Source organism: Rutidosis leptorrhynchoides, chromosome 1 (genome assembly GCF_046630445.1).
Source record: "Rutidosis leptorrhynchoides isolate AG116_Rl617_1_P2 chromosome 1, CSIRO_AGI_Rlap_v1, whole genome shotgun sequence".
In the NCBI taxonomy this organism is placed as follows: Eukaryota; Viridiplantae; Streptophyta; class Magnoliopsida; order Asterales; family Asteraceae; genus Rutidosis; species Rutidosis leptorrhynchoides.
The window spans coordinates 550,744,594-550,764,619 of record NC_092333.1 but is presented as its reverse complement, the minus strand read 5'-3'; the positions used below and the strand labels follow the sequence as shown (position 1 = coordinate 550,764,619).

The 20,026-nt window shown below is 33.7% G+C and overlaps 1 long non-coding RNA gene across 3 annotated transcripts in view; it reads right to left on the bottom strand.

Annotated features, from left to right (window-relative positions):
* The window catches only part of LOC139879338 (uncharacterized), a 44,926-nt gene extending 25,100 nt beyond the window's left edge, over positions 1-19,826 (bottom strand). Inside the window, exons 1-4 of one of the 3 annotated variants that reach the window (XR_011770194.1) lie at positions 19,771-19,826; positions 19,396-19,594; positions 18,750-18,847; positions 17,886-17,973 (exon numbers count right to left, since the gene is read on the bottom strand). This is a non-coding gene — a long non-coding RNA (uncharacterized lncRNA). Of the gene's footprint in view, positions 1-17,885; positions 17,974-18,506; positions 18,610-18,749; positions 18,848-19,395 lie in introns of all 3 variants that reach the window. The other 2 variants (XR_011770200.1, XR_011770188.1) reach the window with 2 other exon arrangements.
* Positions 19,827-20,026: the final 200 nt, after the last annotated feature.

Below are 20,026 nucleotides of genomic sequence, written 5' to 3'. Positions count from 1 at the left end.
TACTTAACAAAAATGCTTACAATTACATCCTCGTTCAGTTTCATCAACAATTCTACTCGTATGCACCCGTATTCGTACTCGTACAATACACAGCTTTTAGATGTATGTACTATTGGTATATACACTCCAATGATCAGCTCTTAGCAGCCCATGTGAGTCACCTAACACATGTGGGAACCATCATTTGGCAACTAGCAAGAAATATCTCATAAAATTACAAAAATATGAGTAATCATTCATGACTTATTTACATGAAAACAAAATTACATATCCTTTATATCTAATCCATACACCAACGACCAAAAACACCTACAAACACTTTCATTCTTCAATTTTCTTCATCTAATTGATCTCTCTCAAGTTCTATCTTCAAGTTCTAAGTGTTCTTCATAAATTCCAAAAGTTCTAGTTTCATAAAATCAAGAATACTTTCAAGTTTGCTAGCTCACTTCCAATCTTGTAAGGTGATCATCCAACCTCAAGAAATCTTTGTTTCTTACAGTAGGTTATCATTCTAATACAAGGTAATAATCATATTCAAACTTTGGTTCAATTTCTATAACTATAACAATCTTATTTCAAGTGATGATCTTACTTGAACTTGTTTTCGTGTCATGATTCTGCTTCAAGAACTTCGAGCCATCCAAGGATCCATTGAAGCTAGATCCATTTTTCTCTTTTCCAGTAGGTTTATCCAAGGAACTTAAGGTAGTAATGATGTTCATAACATCATTCGATTCATACATATAAAGCTATCTTATTCGAAGGTTTAAACTTGTAATCACTAGAACATAGTTTAGTTAATTCTAAACTTGTTCGCAAACAAAAGTTAATCCTTCTAACTTGACTTTTAAAATCAACTAAACACATGTTCTATATCTATATGATATGCTAACTTAATGATTTAAAACCTGGAAACACGAAAAACACCGTAAAACCGGATTTACGCCGTCGTAGTAACACCGCGGGCTGTTTTGGGTTAGTTAATTAAAAACTATGATAAACTTTGATTTTAAAGTTGTTATTCTGAGAAAATGATTTTTATTATGAACATGAAACTATATCCAAAAATTATGATTAAACTCAAAGTGGAAGTATGTTTTCTAAAATGGTCATCTAGACGTCGTTCTTTCGACTGAAATGACTACCTTTACAAAAACGACTTGTAACTTATTTTTCCGACTATAAACCTATACTTTTCTGTTTAGATTCAAAAAATAGAGTTCAATATGAAACCATAGCAATTTGATTCACTCAAAACGGATTTAAAATGAAGAAGTTATGGGTAAAACAAGATTGGATAATTTTTCTCATTTTAGCTACGTGAAAATTGGTAACAAATCTATTCCAACCATAACTTAATCAACTTGTATTGTATATTATGTAATCTTGAGATACCATAGACACGTATACAATGTTTCGACCTATCATGTCGACACATCTATATATATTTCGGAACAACCATAGACACTCTATATGTGAATGTTGGAGTTAGCTATACAGGGTTGAGGTTGATTCCAAAATATATATAGTTTGAGTTGTGATCAATACTGAGATACGTATACACTGGGTCGTGGATTGATTCAAGATAATATTTATCGATTTATTTCTGTACATCTAACTGTGGACAACTAGTTGTAGGTTACTAACGAGGACAGCTGACTTAATAAACTTAAAACATCAAAATATATTAAAAGTGTTGTAAATATATTTTGAACATACTTTGATATATATGTATATATTGTTATAGGTTCGTGAATCAACCAGTGGCCAAGTCTTACTTCCCGACGAAGTAAAAATCTGTGAAAGTGAGTTATAGTCCCACTTTTAAAATCTAATATTTTTGGGATGAGAATACATGCAGGTTTTATAAATGATTTACAAAATAGACACAAGTACGTGAAACTACATTCTATGGTTGAATTATCGAAATCGAATATGCCCCTTTTTATTAAGTCTGGTAATCTAAGAATTAGGGAACAGACACCCTAATTGACGCGAATCCTAAAGATAGATCTATTGGGTCTAACAAACCCCATCCAAAGTACCGGATGCTTTAGTACTTCGAAATTTATATCATATCCGAAGGGTGTCCCGGAATGATGGGGATATTCTTATATATGCATCGTGTTATTGTCGGTTACCAGGTGTTCACCATATGAATGATTTTTATCTCTATGTATGAGATGTGTATTGAAATATGAAATCTTGTGGTCTATTGTTACGATTTGATATATATAGGTTAAACCTATAACTCACCAACATTTTTGTTGACGTTTAAAGCATGTTTATTCTCAGGTGAATATTAAGAGCTTCCGCTGTTGCATTCTAAAATAAGGACAAGATTTGGAGTCCATGTTTGTATGATATTGTGTAAAAACTGCATTCAAGAAACTGATTTCGATGTAACATATTTGTATTGTAAACCATTATGTAATGGTCGTGTGTAAACAGGATATTTTAGATTATCATTATTTGATAATCTACGTAAAGCTTTTTAAACCTTTATTTATGAAATAAAGGTTATGGTTTGTTTTAAAAATGAATGCAGTCTTTGAAAAACGTCTCATATAGAGGTTAAAACCTCGCAACGAAATCAATTAATATGGAACGTTTTTAATCAATAAGAACGGGACATTTCAGTTGGTATCCGAGCGTTGGTCTTAGAGAACCAGAAAATTTGCATTAGTGTGTCTTATCGAGTTTGTTAGGATGCATTAGTGAGTCTGGACTTCGACCGTGTTTTCTTTAAAAATGATTGCTTAACATTTTTGTTGGAAACTATATATTTTTAACATATGAATATTATGTGATATATTAATCTCTTAACGTGTTTGATATTATGTGATAGATGTCTACCTCTAGAACAAGTCCCATTGACTCACCTAATAATAATGAAGAGTCAAATGTAAATTGGAATGATTCGTGGACTGATTCACAAGTTCCCGAAGAGGAACCGGAAGAAGAGTCGGAACCGGAAGAAGAATCGGAACCGGAAGAAGAATCGGAACCGGATGAAGAAATAGAACCGGTGGGGGAAATAATAAAACGGTTAAGTAAAAGAAAATCCTCAACCAACCGACCAAGGTTAATTATGGTCAATGGTGTTTCCGCCAAGGAAGCAAAATATTGGGAGGATTACGAATTCTCCGATGAATCGGATTCCGACGAGAATTCCGATGATGTTATAGAAATTACCCCAACTGAATTTAAAAAGGCAAAAGAAAATAATAAGGGAAAGGGCATAAAAATAGAGAAATCTAATTCCAACCCCGATGAACTTTATATGTATCGTCAACGCCCGAAGTCCTTAAGTTGTAACAATGACCCGGGAACCTCTAAACCACCAGGTTTTTCTAAACCAATGTGGACAACGACGGCTCGTATTAGGGGAACATCATATATCCCTAGAAACTTGGCAAAACGAACCAAAACTGAAGAAGAAGAAACGAGCGAGTCGGAATAAGATAGTTGTATTCGTGTGGTGTAATATATGTAATATAGTGTTCTTATGCTTTATGATATATGTAAAAATTGCTTGTATTAATAAGTATTTTTTTTATGAATCTAACTCTTGTCTATTTTACAGTTTAAAAACACAAAATGGATAGACAACCCAATATTTTAAGAGACCTACCCGGAGACATGATTGATGAAATCTTGTCTAGAGTCGGCCAGAATTCCTCGGCACAACTATTTAAGGCGAGATCAGTTTGTAAGACATTCGAAGAACGTTCCAAGAATGTCTTGGTTTATAAGAGACTTTCGTTTGAAAGATGGGGGATATCACATTGGGAAACCCATAAGTTACGATGTGTTTACTTTGACGCATATATTGCGGGGAACCCAAATGCTATTTTACGCAACGGGTTAAGAAATTATTTTGACTCAATATATCCGAATATTGGACTTCGTGATTTAGAAAAAGCGGCTAACATGCAACATAAAGAAGCATGTTATGCTTACGGATTAGTAATGTTCGCTTCTCACCAAAGTGAGAACAAGAACATCGGACTACAACTATTAAACAAAACGTTTCCACAAGTGACGGAGTCGGTAATTGGGGTAAGAAATGAGGTTTTTAGATTATTACGGGACTGTTGGACATTACGTAACCCTCGTCCCTTTGACGACGTTACAACACGCTGTCTTATCAACGGCCATAACGGTTATGTTGCACAAGACCAAGGATGGGAAGTAGTCCTAGTAAAACCAGAATGCATGACTTGTTTCTGGACGTATGAATTACGTGTCTTTATTGCCTTTGCTGAACGACTTGTGTACTAGCTAGAATTATCTTCACAACTATCTTGTATCAAAGTTATTGTGTGCTATATTTCATGCTTTATGTAAAATAAGCGGTATTGTAAGTTTGTAAAATATTGTATAAAAGTTTGAACGCGAAATATTATTATAATCAGTTTTTCATATAGAATTGTAGTAGTTGAATTGTATATTAGCTACTAAGTATGAACTTAACGGGTAGGTACTACCCGAATTTAAACTTATAAAACGCTAATATGAAGAAAAAGCTTTTATAAATGAGTTCATATTATGCTACGAAATACTATTAACTACTCTTAATATTCTGTATGATTAACTTGTTCCATTTGACAATTTTGAAGGAAATGGCACCGACTACTCGACACACCGTGAATATGAATGAAGAGGAATTCCGTACTTTTCTAGCTTCAAACATAGCCGCAGTACAGGCTGCGCTACATACCAACAATAACCTTGGATCTAGCAGTACAGGAAATCGTGTAGGATGCACCTACAAAGAATTCACTGCCTGCAAACCTTTGGAATTTGATGGAACCGAAGGACCGATCGGATTGAAACGGTGGACCGAGAAGGTCGAATCGGTGTTTGCCATAAGTAAGTGTACTGAAGAGGACAAAGTGAAGTATGCTACGCATACCTTCACAGGTTCTGCGTTAACATGGTGGAATACCTATCTAGAGCAGGTGGGACAAGACGATGCGTACGCACTACCGTGGTCAGCATTCAAGCACTTGATGAACGAGAAGTACCGTCCCAGAACCGAGGTCAATAAGCTCAAGACAGAACTTAGAGGGTTACGAACCCAAGGATTTGATATTACCACGTACGAAAGACGATTCACAGAATTGTGCCTATTGTGTCCGGGAGCGTTCGAAGATGAGGAAGAGAAGATCGACGCGTTTGTGAAAGGATTACCGGAAAGAATCCAAGAAGATATAAGTTCACACGAGCCCGCCTCCATACAACAGGCATGTAGAATGGCTCACAAACTCGTGAACCAAATTGAAGAAAGAATTAAAGACCAGACTGCTGAAGAGGCCAATGTGAAGCAAGTCAAAAGAAAGTGGGAGGAAAACGGTGATAAGAATCACCAATACAACAACAACAGCAATTACAACAATAATCGCAACAATTATCCCAACAATCGCAACATCAATCGCAACTACAACAAACGGCCCAACAACAACAACAACAACAACAACAACAACAGCAGCAACTACAACAATCATCCCAACAACAATAATAACCGCAACAACAACAACAATCAGAAGCAGCTATGCCAAAGGTGTGAAAAGAATCACTCGGGGTTCTGCACCAAATTTTGCAACAAGTGTAAAAGAAATGGTCATAGCGCGGCGAAGTGTGAGGTCTACGGACCAGGGGTTAATAGAACGAAAGGAACAAATGGTGTCGGAACGAGTAATGGCGGAGCAAGTAGTGTCGGAGCAAGTTATGCCAATGTAGTTTGTTATAAATGTGGAAAACCGGGCCACATTATTAGAAATTGCCCGAACCAGGAGAACACGAATGGACAAGGCCGCGGAAGAGTTTTCAATATTAATGCGGCAGAGGCACAAGAAGACCCGAAGCTTGTTACGGGTACGTTTCTTATTGACAATAAATCTGCTTACGTTTTATTTGATTCGGGTGCGGATAGAAGCTATATGAGTAGAGATTTTTGTGCTAAATTAAGTTGTCCATTGACGCCTTTGGATAGTAAATTTTTACTCGAATTAGCAAATGGTAAATTAATTTCAGCAGATAATATATGTCGGAATCGAGAAATTAAACTGGTTAGCGAAACATTTAAGATTGATTTGATACCAGTAGAGTTAGGGAGTTTTGATGTGATAATCGGTATGGACTGGTTGAAAGAAGTGAAAGCAGAGATCGTTTGTTACAAAAATGCAATTCGCATTATACGAGAAAAAGGAAAACCCTTAATGGTGTACGGAGAAAAGGGCAACACGAAGCTACATCTTATTAGTAATTTGAAGGCACAAAAACTAATAAGAAAAGGTTGCTATGCTGTTCTAGCACACGTCGAGAAAGTACAAACTAAAGAAAAGAGCATCAATGATGTTCCCATTGCAAAAGAATTTCCCGATGTATTTCCGAAAGAATTACCGGGATTACCCCCACATCGATCCGTTGAATTTCAAATAGATCTTGTACCAGGAGCTGCACCAATAGCTCGTGCTCCTTACAGACTCGCACCCAGCGAGATGAAAGAACTGCAAAGCCAATTACAAGAACTTTTAGAGCGTGGTTTCATTCGACCAAGCACATCACCGTGGGGAGCTCCTGTTTTGTTTGTCAAGAAGAAAGATGGTACATTCAGGTTGTGTATCGACTACCGAGAGTTGAACAAACTTACCATCAAGAACCGCTACCCACTACCGAGAATCGATGACTTATTTGATCAACTACAAGGCTCGTCTGTTTATTCAAAGATTGACTTACGTTCCGGGTATCATCAAATGCGGGTGAAAGAAGATGATATTCCAAAGACTGCTTTCAGAACACGTTACGGTCATTACGAGTTTATGGTCATGCCGTTTGGTTTAACTAATGCACCAGCTATGTTCATGGACCTTATGAACCGAGTGTGTGGACCATACCTTGACAAGTTTGTCATTGTTTTCATTGATGACATACTTATTTACTCAAAGAATGACCAAGAACACGGTGAACATTTGAGAAAGGTGTTAGAAGTATTGAGGAAGGAAGAATTGTACGCTAAGTTTTCAAAGTGTGCATTTTGGTTGGAAGAAGTTCAATTCCTCGGTCACATAGTGAACAAAGAAGGTATTAAGGTGGATCCGGCAAAGATAGAAACTGTTGAAAAGTGGGAAACCCCGAAAACTCCGAAACACATACGCCAGTTTTTAGGACTAGCTGGTTACTACAGAAGGTTCATCCAAGACTTTTCCAGAATAGCAAAACCCTTGACTGCATTAACGCATAAAGGGAAGAAATTTGAATGGAATGATGAACAAGAGAAAGCGTTTCAGTTATTGAAGAAAAAGCTAACTACGGCACCTATATTGTCATTGCCTGAAGGGAATGATGATTTTGTGATTTATTGTGACGCATCAAAGCAAGGTCTCGGTTGTGTATTAATGCAACGAACGAAGGTGATTGCTTATGCGTCTAGACAATTGAAGATTCACGAACAAAATTATACGACGCATGATTTGGAATTAGGCGCGGTTGTTTTTGCATTAAAGACTTGGAGGCACTACTTATATGGGGTCAAAAGTATTATATATACCGACCATAAAAGTCTTCAACACATATTTAATCAGAAACAACTGAATATGAGGCAGCGTAGGTGGATTGAATTATTGAATGATTACGACTTTGAGATTCGTTACCACCCGGGGAAGGCAAATGTGGTAGCCGATGCCTTGAGCAGGAAGGACAGAGAACCCATTCGAGTAAAATCTATGAATATAATGATTCATAATAACCTTACTACTCAAATAAAGGAGGCGCAACAAGGAGTTTTAAAAGAGGGAAATTTAAAGGATGAAATACCCAAAGGATCGGAGAAGCATCTTAATATTCGGGAAGACGGAACCCGGTATAGGGCTGAAAGGATTTGGGTACCAAAATTTGGAGATATGAGAGAAATGGTACTTAGAGAAGCTCATAAAACCAGATACTCAATACATCCTGGAACGGGGAAGATGTACAAGGATCTCAAGAAACATTTTTGGTGGCCGGGTATGAAAGCCGATGTTGCTAAATACGTAGGAGAATGTTTGACGTGTTCTAAGGTCAAAGCTGAGCATCAGAAACCATCAGGTCTACTTCAACAACCCGAAATCCCGGAATGGAAATGGGAAAACATTACCATGGATTTCATCACTAAATTGCCAAGGACTGCAAGTGGTTTTGATACTATTTGGGTAATAGTTGATCGTCTCACCAAATCAGCACACTTCCTGCCAATAAGAGAAGATGACAAGATGGAGAAGTTAGCACGACTGTATTTGAAGGAAGTCGTCTCCAGACATGGAATACCAATCTCTATTATCTCTGATAGGGATGGTAGATTTATTTCAAGATTCTGGCAGACATTACAGCAAGCATTAGGAACTCGTCTAGACATGAGTACTGCCTATCATCCACAAACTGATGGGCAGAGTGAAAGGACGATACAAACGCTTGAAGACATGCTACGAGCATGTGTTATTGATTTCGGAAACAGTTGGGATCGACATCTACCGTTAGCAGAATTTTCCTACAACAACAGCTACCATTCAAGCATTGAGATGGCGCCGTTTGAAGCACTTTATGGTAGAAAGTGCAGGTCTCCGATTTGTTGGAGTGAAGTGGGGGATAGACAGATTACGGGTCCGGAGATTATACAAGAAACTACCGAGAAGATCATCCAAATTCAACAACGGTTGAAAACCGCCCAAAGTCGACAAAAGAGCTACGCTGACATTAAAAGAAAAGATATAGAATTTGAAATTGGAGAGATGGTCATGCTTAAAGTTGCACCTTGGAAAGGCGTTGTTCGATTTGGTAAACGAGGGAAATTAAATCCAAGGTATATTGGACCATTCAAGATTATTGATCGTGTCGGACCAGTAGCTTACCGACTTGAGTTACCTCAACAACTCGCGGCTGTACATAACACTTTCCACGTCTCGAATTTGAAGAAATGTTTTGCTAAAGAAGATCTCACTATTCCGTTAGATGAAATCCAAATCAACGAAAAACTTCAATTCATCGAAGAACCCGTCGAAATAATGGATCGTGAGGTTAAAAGACTTAAGCAAAACAAGATACCAATTGTTAAGGTTCGATGGAATGCTCGTAGAGGACCCGAGTTCACTTGGGAGCGTGAAGATCAGATGAAGAAGAAATACCCGCATCTATTTCCAGAAGATTCGTCAACACCTTCAACAGCTTAAAATTTCGGGACGAAATTTATTTAACGGGTAGGTACTGTAGTGACCCGAACTTTTCCATGTTTATATATATTAATTGAGATTGTTATTTACATGATTAAATGTTTCCAACATGGTAAGCAATCAGACTTGTTAAGACTTGATTAATTGAAATAGGTTTCATATAGACAATTGACCACCCAAGTTGACCGGTGATTCACGAACGTTAAAACTTGTAAAAACTATATGATGACATATATATGGTTATATATATAGTTAACATTATATTATGATAATTAAACATATCATTAAGTATATTAACAATGAACTACATATGTAAAAACAAGACTACTAACTTAATGATTTTGAAACGAGACATATATGTAACGATTATCGTTGTAACGACATTTAATGTATATATATCATATTAAGAGATATTCGTACATCATAATATCATGATAATATAATAATTTAAAATCTCTTTTGATATTATAAACATTGGGTTAACAACATTTAACAAGATTGTTAACCTAAAGGTTTCAAAACAACATTTACATGTAACGACTAACGATGACTTAACGACTCAGTTAAAATGTATATACATGTAGTGTTTTAATATGTATTTATACACTTTTGAAAGACTTCAATACACTTATCAAAATACTTCTACTTAACAAAAATGCTTACAATTACATCCTCGTTCAGTTTCATCAACAATTCTACTCGTATGCACCCGTATTCGTACTCGTACAATACACAGCTTTTAGATGTATGTACTATTGGTATATACACTCCAATGATCAGCTCTTAGCAGCCCATGTGAGTCACCTAACACATGTGGGAACCATCATTTGGCAACTAGCAAGAAATATCTCATAAAATTACAAAAATATGAGTAATCATTCATGACTTATTTACATGAAAACAAAATTACATATCCTTTATATCTAATCCATACACCAACGACCAAAAACACCTACAAACACTTTCATTCTTCAATTTTCTTCATCTAATTGATCTCTCTCAAGTTCTATCTTCAAGTTCTAAGTGTTCTTCATAAATTCCAAAAGTTCTAGTTTCATAAAATCAAGAATACTTTCAAGTTTGCTAGCTCACTTCCAATCTTGTAAGGTGATCATCCAACCTCAAGAAATCTTTGTTTCTTACAGTAGGTTATCATTCTAATACAAGGTAATAATCATATTCAAACTTTGGTTCAATTTCTATAACTATAACAATCTTATTTCAAGTGATGATCTTACTTGAACTTGTTTTCGTGTCATGATTCTGCTTCAAGAACTTCGAGCCATCCAAGGATCCATTGAAGCTAGATCCATTTTTCTCTTTTACAGTAGGTTTATCCAAGGAACTTAAGGTAGTAATGATGTTCATAACATCATTCGATTCATACATATAAAGCTATCTTATTCGAAGGTTTAAACTTGTAATCACTAGAACATAGTTTAGTTAATTCTAAACTTGTTCGCAAACAAAAGTTAATCCTTCTAACTTGACTTTTAAAATCAACTAAACACATGTTCTATATCTATATGATATGCTAACTTAATGATTTAAAACCTGGAAACACGAAAAACACCGTAAAACCGGATTTACGCCGTCGTAGTAACACCGCGGGCTGTTTTGGGTTAGTTAATTAAAAACTATGATAAACTTTGATTTTAAAGTTGTTATTCTGAGAAAATGATTTTTATTATGAACATGAAACTATATCTAAAAATTATGATTAAACTCAAAGTGGAAGTATGTTTTCTAAAATGGTCATCTAGACGTCGTTCTTTCGACTGAAATGACTACCTTTACAAAAACGACTTGTAACTTATTTTTCCGACTATAAACCTATACTTTTCTGTATAGATTCAAAAAATAGAGTTCAATATGAAACCATAGCAATTTGATTCACTCAAAACGGATTTAAAATGAAGAAGTTATGGGTAAAACAAGATTGGATAATTTTTCTCATTTTAGCTACGTGAAAATTGGTAACAAATCTATTCCAACCATAACTTAATCAACTTGTATTGTATATTATGTAATCTTGAGATACCATAGACACGTATACAATGTTTCGACCTATCATGTCGACACATCTATATATATTTCGGAACAACCATAGACACTCTATATGTGAATGTTGGAGTTAGCTATACAGGGTTGAGGTTGATTCCAAAATATATATAGTTTGAGTTGTGATCAATACTAAGATACGTATACACTGGGTCGTGGATTGATTCAAGATAATATTTATCGATTTATTTCTGTACATCTAACTGTGGACAACTAGTTGTAGGTTACTAACGAGGACAGCTGACTTAATAAACTTAAAACATCAAAATATATTAAAAGTGTTGTAAATATATTTTGAACATACTTTGATATATATGTATATATTGTTATAGGTTCGTGAATCAACCAGTGGCCAAGTCTTACTTCCCGACGAAGTAAAAATCTGTGAAAGTGAGTTATAGTCCCACTTTTAAAATCTAATATTTTTGGGATGAGAATACATGCAGGTTTTATAAATGATTTACAAAATAGACACAAGTACGTGAAACTACATTCTATGGTTGAATTATCGAAATCGAATATGCCCCTTTTTATTAAGTCTGGTAATCTAAGAATTAGGGAACAGACACCCTAATTGACGCGAATCCTAAAGATAGATCTATTGGGCCTAACAAACCCCATCCAAAGTACCGGATGCTTTAGTACTTCGAAATTTATATCATATCCGAAGGGTGTCCCGGAATGATGGGGATATTCTTATATATGCATCGTGTTATTGTCGGTTACCAGGTGTTCACCATATGAATTATTTTTATCTCTATGTATGGGATGTGTATTGAAATATGAAATCTTGTGGTCTATTGTTACGATTTGATATATATAGGTTAAACCTATAACTCACCAACATTTTTGTTGACGTTTAAAGCATGTTTATTCTCAGGTGAATATTAAGAGCTTCCGCTGTTGCATACTAAAATAAGGACAAGATTTGGAGTCCATGTTTGTATGATATTGTGTAAAAACTGCATTCAAGAAACTGATTTCGATGTAACATATTTGTATTGTAAACCATTATGTAATGGTCGTGTGTAAACAGGATATTTTAGATTATCATTATTTGATAATCTACGTAAAGCTTTTTAAACCTTTATTTATGAAATAAAGGTTATGGTTTGTTTTAAAAATGAATGCAGTCTTTGAAAAACGTCTCATATAGAGGTTAAAACCTCGCAACGAAATCAATTAATATGGAACGTTTTTAATCAATAAGAACGGGACATTTCAATTGTTGGGTCCATTTGGATTGTAAAGAATGTTTTGATTTCGATTGAAGTTTGGCCTTGGCGGTTGATAATTATTTTGATAATTATTTCCCGGCCTTTGGTTCATGTAGGAAACATTCTCACGTTGTTCCATTGTTTGCTCAATGTGACAATCTTTCGTTAAGTGTGGTCCACTGCATTGCTCACAACTGATTCGTATTGCGTGAATATCTTTAGTCATCTTTTCCATTCGTCTTTCGAAAGCATATATTTTTGCGGAAATGGAATCAAAGTCATGGCTAGAATCGGCTCTAGCCGCTTTAGAAGAATGAAAGATATCTTTTTCTTGGTGCCACTCATGTGAGTGAGAGGCTGTGTTATCAATAATTTTGTGAGCTTCGGTTGCGGTTTTCTTCATAATAGAACCACCAGCTGCTATGTCGATGTCTTTTCGTGTAGCAACGTCGCATCCTTGGTAGAATATTTTTACTATTTGATAAGTATCTAAACCGTGTTGAGGACATCCTCTCAACAATTTTCCAAATCTTGTCCACGCCTCATATAGAGTTTCATTTGGCTTTTGTGTGAACGTAACAATTTCTCCTTGAAGTCTCACGGCATTAGATGCCGGAAAAAATTGTTTAAGAAAATTTTCAACTAAGACATCTCATTATCAATCGCCCCTTCAGGTAATGATTCTAACCAATCTTTGGCTTCTCCCTTTAAAGTCTAGGGAAACAACATGAGATAGATCTGTTCATCCTCAACTTCTCTGATTTTGAATAGAGTACAGATCCTATTAAAGGTTCGAAGATGTTCATTTGGATCTTCTTTTGGCATACCACTATATTGGCATTGATTAGTTACCATGTGTAGGATTTGTCCTTTGATTTCATAATCTGGCACATTAATGTCTGGCTTAATAATGGCGTGACCTTGGCCCGTGCGTGTGGCTCTCATTCGGTCTTCCATACTTAGAGGTTCCAAATTTTCCATGATTGAATTTGTTGAATTTGAATCACTAGAGGATTCTGATTTAATGGTTTGTTCCTCGACAATCTCTGTTTGAATGATTGGTGGTTCCGGAGGAAAGATTAATGGTTCAGGATCTCTGAATTGTCCCTGAATATCCTCCGAATTCTCAATTGTGAGGTCGGGTTCAAAAAATGGATTATCGAAAATTTGAATTGGAGTACTTGGTTGACTGGATGACGATTCTAAAGAAAAATCAACGGCAACAATATTGGCTAGATGTCTTGATCGAGTTACAGGTGGTGAACGTATGAAAGGTGGTGAACGTTTTGCTCGGTGCATTCACTAAATATCCTATTAGTTATAAAAATAAAAATTATATAAGTTATCAAATTAATAGACTTTTCTGATTTTGCTCACGTTTCGAATAGCCAATAGATGCAGCAGGTAGCCAGGACCCTTTAAATCGGAAGCCCACAACTCGCCACTAACAAATCCAACTATTACTACGAACCAGAAAATTTGGATGTCTATCAATTTAACCGCTTAAAATAATTTTTTGTTTTGAATTATTAGAGAAGAAATAGAGAAAATTCTAAGTCCTAAAAACTAGAGCGGTGAGAAATAAGAAAGAAAAAGAGTAGCGTCGAAAAACGTCGAAAAATAAAAAATTGAAAAATAAAATAAGAAAGTAGTGCGTCGAAACTTAAAATTCTAAAAACTAAATATTAAAAGTTGCGTCTAAAGGTATTAAAACTTAAAAGAAATTCTATATCCAAAACGGCAATATCTTAATTAGGCACTAAATTTTATTAAATACTAAAACGATAAGCGACGTCGTAAAATTCTAAAGCTCCTAAATCTTAATCTAAAGAAAAAGCACTTAAGGGAATTTACGGCAAAGCCTAAAAATCTAGAAATAAAAATAACTACGGCAAAAACTAATCTTAAAACTAATTACGAACGATAAAAATACAAATTACAAATTAAACGATTAAAATATACAATTTATAAAAATATATAAAAAGTAAAAAAAATTTATTTTTATATTATTATTTTATAAAAGTATTAATTTTATAATTATAAAACTAATTAAAACTTAAAATACAAACTTAAATAAACTAAAACTAATTAATATTAAATATAAACCCTAATTAGATTAATTAATAAAAATAATAATTAAATTAAACCCTAAAACGTAATTAATGCAGTCTGAGGTTCAGGCGTGTCAGGCAGCTCCGCGAGTGCGGAGGTCTGCTGCCCAAAAACTCCGCGAGTGCGGAGGATGCAGATTCAAACGAGCTGCAGGCCCAAATTACGCAGGTCCAGTTTTTTTTTACTTTATAATCTTTACAAAATTAATATAAGTAATATTTATTAAAGTAAACTTATGTTTTTAAGAACTAAAAAAAAATACTTTTATACTGTATATAAATTATATAAAAATATATTTTCTTTTTTTTTACTTGAACACTTAAATAGATATATATATTATTATTTTTCTTTTTAATGTTTTTAACACTTATTATAAATACAAAATATTTTTACGAAATACGAAATAATATATTTTTACAAAAATATAGCGTTTTGCTTCGGCGTCCCCGGCAGCGGCGCCAAAAACTTGATGTATGCAACAGCGTATACGAAATACTATTATTTTTACTACGAAATACTTACGAAATATGATACAAGTTTTAATTAATTTACGGATGGATATACCTAAACCTTGCTACAACACTTATAGGCAGTGTACCTAATCGTAGAGTAGTGTAGTTTTTAGTAAGTCCGGTTCGTTCTACAGGGAGCTAATTAAAACGTACTATATTTTTATACAACTATATTTATATAAATATATATAATTATATATAGGTAGTATTATTATTATTATAAAAAGGGGGTTTTACCGTTTAATGACCGGTTTGTCGATTTTATAAAGCGTAAAGATAAATGACGATAAAATAAATGACAGAATTTAAATTGCGATAAAGTAAATTGCAGTAATTAAAATGACAGTAAATAAAGTTACGATGAAATATGAAATAAAAGTATTATGCTTATTTAAACTTCCGTAATCATGATGTTTGACACTTTGATTTTAATTAATTGTTACCCGGGTTAATTGTCCTCTGTCCTGGTTTATTTGATACCTATCTAGTTTTTGTCCATAATAGTCCATCGGTCATAATTATAAAATGCTCGTCAAATTAATCTTATTTCCGAAGTCAAATATTCCAACTAATTAGGGACTTGAACTGTAACAAGGTCTTAATACTTTGTTAATAATTACACCAGGTTATCGACTTCGTGTAATTCAAGGTTTTAATACTTTGTTAACAATTACACCAATTATCCTTGTATGTAATCCACCCATGTTTTAATGAGATATGGATATTAATTTACCCACTTGATCAGAATGAATAATCAATTACCCAACCCGAATAATTAATTAAATGATCGTAAAAGATGTCGTATAAACGTCACTAAATAGAACATACATAATCATTTTAATAATTATTAGATTAACTAATTTGAAGATAGGTTCGACAGATTCTAATGAGTTGTCATTCGATTAGACAATACCCCCTATCTATTAATAGTCAATAGTCCAATGTCTACAAGTGTCGGTCTTTTGTCCAAACCTTAATTATGGTACAAAATCTAATAACACCGTCTTAATATTTAGTCTAACATCACGATTACTTCGGCTCAAATAAGCATAATAATAACTTAGTTACGAGACATTAATTTAAAAAGGAAGAACATAGCTTACAATGATTATTAATCGCGTAGCGTTACACGGACAGAGTTCCAACTTTAAAACCCGTAAAACATTCTTACAATAACCTTATTATTATTAACTTAAAATTAAAATTATAATTATAAAATATAAATATAAATATAAACTGAGATAGATAGATAGAAATGGGGTGTAAAACTCAGCAGAATGCATGGCCTTTTATAGGCAGATTTTGAAACTGACTGCTCTGCGAGTGCGGAGCTTCGGATTCCAGCTCACCAAATTTTGGATCCTAGTTTTGTCGACATATTTATTATATATATATAATATATAAATAATTTATATAATTATTTATATATTATATTTTATTCTTGTGCATAGTTGACTTGTAATTTTAGGTCCGTTGCGTCGCGCATTTACGCCCGGTTTATGTCCCGGTTCCGGTTTTTCGAACGTCCTTTCGTACGCGTAGATATCTTGTACTTTGCGTTTCACGGCTTGTACTCTTGTAATTTTTAGACGTTTCTCATCAATAATTTGAACCACTTGAATTGTATCTTGTACATTTGAGCTTTTTGGACGTTTGCGTCTTCAAATCGTCGTTTTCGCCTTTTGTCTTCGCACTTATTTATTTAAACGAATATTACATAAAAATAGAACAATTGCAACTAAAAACTTTACATATTGGAAGGATATTGCTACTAAATATATGTTCATTTGGAGCACTATCAATGCCTGTCAACTTTCGATGAAATGAAAGTTTGTCTTTTAAAAACGAATGCAATGTTTGTAAAATGTATCATATAGAGTCAAATACCTCGCAATGAAATCAATTATTATGTAACGTTTATAATCGATATGAACGGAGCATTTCAAACGACATCATCATTAGCCACGAAATAATTTTACAAACTAAACGCAATAAAATACATTGAAAACTTAACCATCGGCGCGAAGCGAGGGTTCGAAAACTAGTTCATATACGAAGTGGAAACTGAAAATCTTCAATATCAAGAACACTAGCATACTATAACAAAACTTCATCACCTCCTACCTCATACGAAGGTTATTAGACACTCAATAGGGGCCATGCATTCTAAAGGTAACAACTTTGGCCCAAGTGCTTCTAACTAAATTTGAAAACATGCCAAATGGGTTTAACTTGTCAAAAGTAACAAAATTATACTTCTTATTCACACAATTTCCTAAATCTTTTTTTTCTTTTGATGATACAGTATAAATTTTTAACGTAAAACTTATTAAGAAAAAGTTCTATCTTCGGGTAATAAACCTAAACATGTTAACAGTCAACCAACCAATTCTCAGTGGCACTAAGAACTATATGTTCTTAAATCCTTTGTTCTCTAACCATAAAAAGTACTCCTTTTAGAGCATGTTTATCTAAACTACAATCCCTATGCATTTGTTTGCAAATTGCGATAGAAAGAAACCTCGAGGTACCAAAGTGTCATTATAATGGCTTTGAATCTACCAAAAAAAGTGTTTTTAACATGTCTTACTTTAGAGACCAAAACTTATACAGATTCAAAGATTATATTACTTTATACCTTAAACCAACCAAGCCATCATGTCTTATGCGGAGTACTATTAAAGAACACGTACTTGTTTTTACATCTAAAGAACACCTACACTTCAGTTCCGTTTACATATAAAATGGGGAAGATCAAAGAATGGCCTTACTTAATTGAGTAAACTGGTGCCAAAATTGACTTTGCTTGAATAATCTTCCCAAGTCTCATCTCCATGCAAAGATCCCATTATGACAACCCTATGAAACAGCAACTTAACATGACTGAAAAATCCCATTGGTAACAAAAACAGTTATAGAATAACATAAATTATCATTGATCCAAATCAAATCCAATGCCGATCCATAACTTTACCAAGCTAAATACCAATGGTTTTAACCAAACGGATATAGAGGCACAAAAGTTCAGACAATTATGTACATGTTTTCATAATCATGTTGGCTTGAAAGAAATTTATGTTTGGTCATCTTAGAAACATATAAGTTCTTTGGCTAAAAGATTTATTATGTATCAACTAATTAGTCTCATTTATGAAGACTAAATCTAATGAAAGGCTAAATCGGTCTAATTTCTTCGTTCAATACATATATTATGGAGTATAAAAATAGACCAAATATGAATCACCATAGAGTAACCCAAATTTACTATGCATTACTTTATATAGTAATAGTAATGACAAACCTTCTCTACTAAGCTAAAGATTTTAGAAAACGCAACAAAACTAAAAAAATAACCAACTCAGTACATGAATGTATAAGAAGAAGATATATGCCTGAGATTTTGAAACATGGGGGTAATGGACAGCGGATGGACAACAGAACTCGTTAAAGCTCCATCAAATCAACAATTCAAGAGAACCAACTAAGATCTAAAACCTATTTCAAACAAACAAAAACCTTAACATGTAGACAAAATCAATAAATATACGAAATCATTTTTTTAAGATTCAAACTTAAGCTAAATGTTACGAAAAATTATAATCAAAATATAAGTAAATTATCGCAAGATTCCATACCTTAAGCCAAAATACAAAAGCCCCTTCCTAAGCATTCTCATCATGATATTCTGGTAGAAAACTTACCAAAACCACAATCTCTTATAGTTTGCAAAGACCTACACCAAATAAAGATAGATAGACTAAAACAAAATGAATGTATAAGTCAGCTTTAACATGACATGCTTATTCAATCTAGGCATCATATAATCAGCAACAAATGTACTTTTCTTGATCAAAATGTTTCCATAGAACACTTTAAGCAATGAAGGACTAAGACAAAAGAATATAATCTCATGTTTAAATCAAGCTCTTGTAAGTACCTTCTTACTTCAATTTCTTTCTAATCTATTAATTATAGCGGTAAGCTTAAGCCATTGCAAGTTTACTATGGGCTGATAAGTTCTAGTATTCATTCACGCATTCCATCAAACACCTAATATGCATATTAAACAAAAAAAAATAGCTTACACATATTCAAACAAACTAACTCCTTCGTTATTATCATGTTCTTGTTCCAATTCAAATACAAAATAAAAAACGGTTTAAAAGAATGCAACATTAACATTATAATAATCCAACTTTAAACCATTATAAAATGTCTGTAAAATAAAAGGAGAAAAATATTTCCATACAAATACAAAGAATTTGAAGTACGGATAATAACCTTGTTAAGCAAAAATCAAAAGAACCCTAAAAATTGCATGCGAATTACAAAACTGGTAAGATCGATAATTTCCGACGAAGATGAGAAAATTGAAATGGATATAATGACAGAGGAAACTGAAGATTGTGATGGACTGAATCTCAAATTTAGTTATAGATGTTCTTTGGTACAAATCTCGTGCTTTTAGGGAGATGAAAACCTGAAAAGATGGAAAGATATCGTGAAAATTCAAAATCGATGAATTGGAATTCGTTCTAATTTCAAAATATGGAGAAAAGAAGCGTGATAAAGATTGCAATTTTCAATTAGATGAAGAAGAAGATGAATAGAAGCTTTTGATGGAGATGAAAAAACAGATGAAAATAAGATTTGAACCCTAATTTGAAAAGAAGAGGCGTGCAAAATAATCCTGACATAATTTTTTTGGAAGATGAAAAAATAGTGCAATTTTTTGAACAACATCATGCGCCTGATATTTATTATTATTATTTGTTTTTATTTGTATTTTTATTTGTATTATATTTGTAATCACTAATTACTAATTACTAATATTATTAAAAGCTTTAAAAAATAATTTAAAAAGAAAATATTTTATGACATCATCTAGGAGGCCTCTCATTTTTTCTTTTTC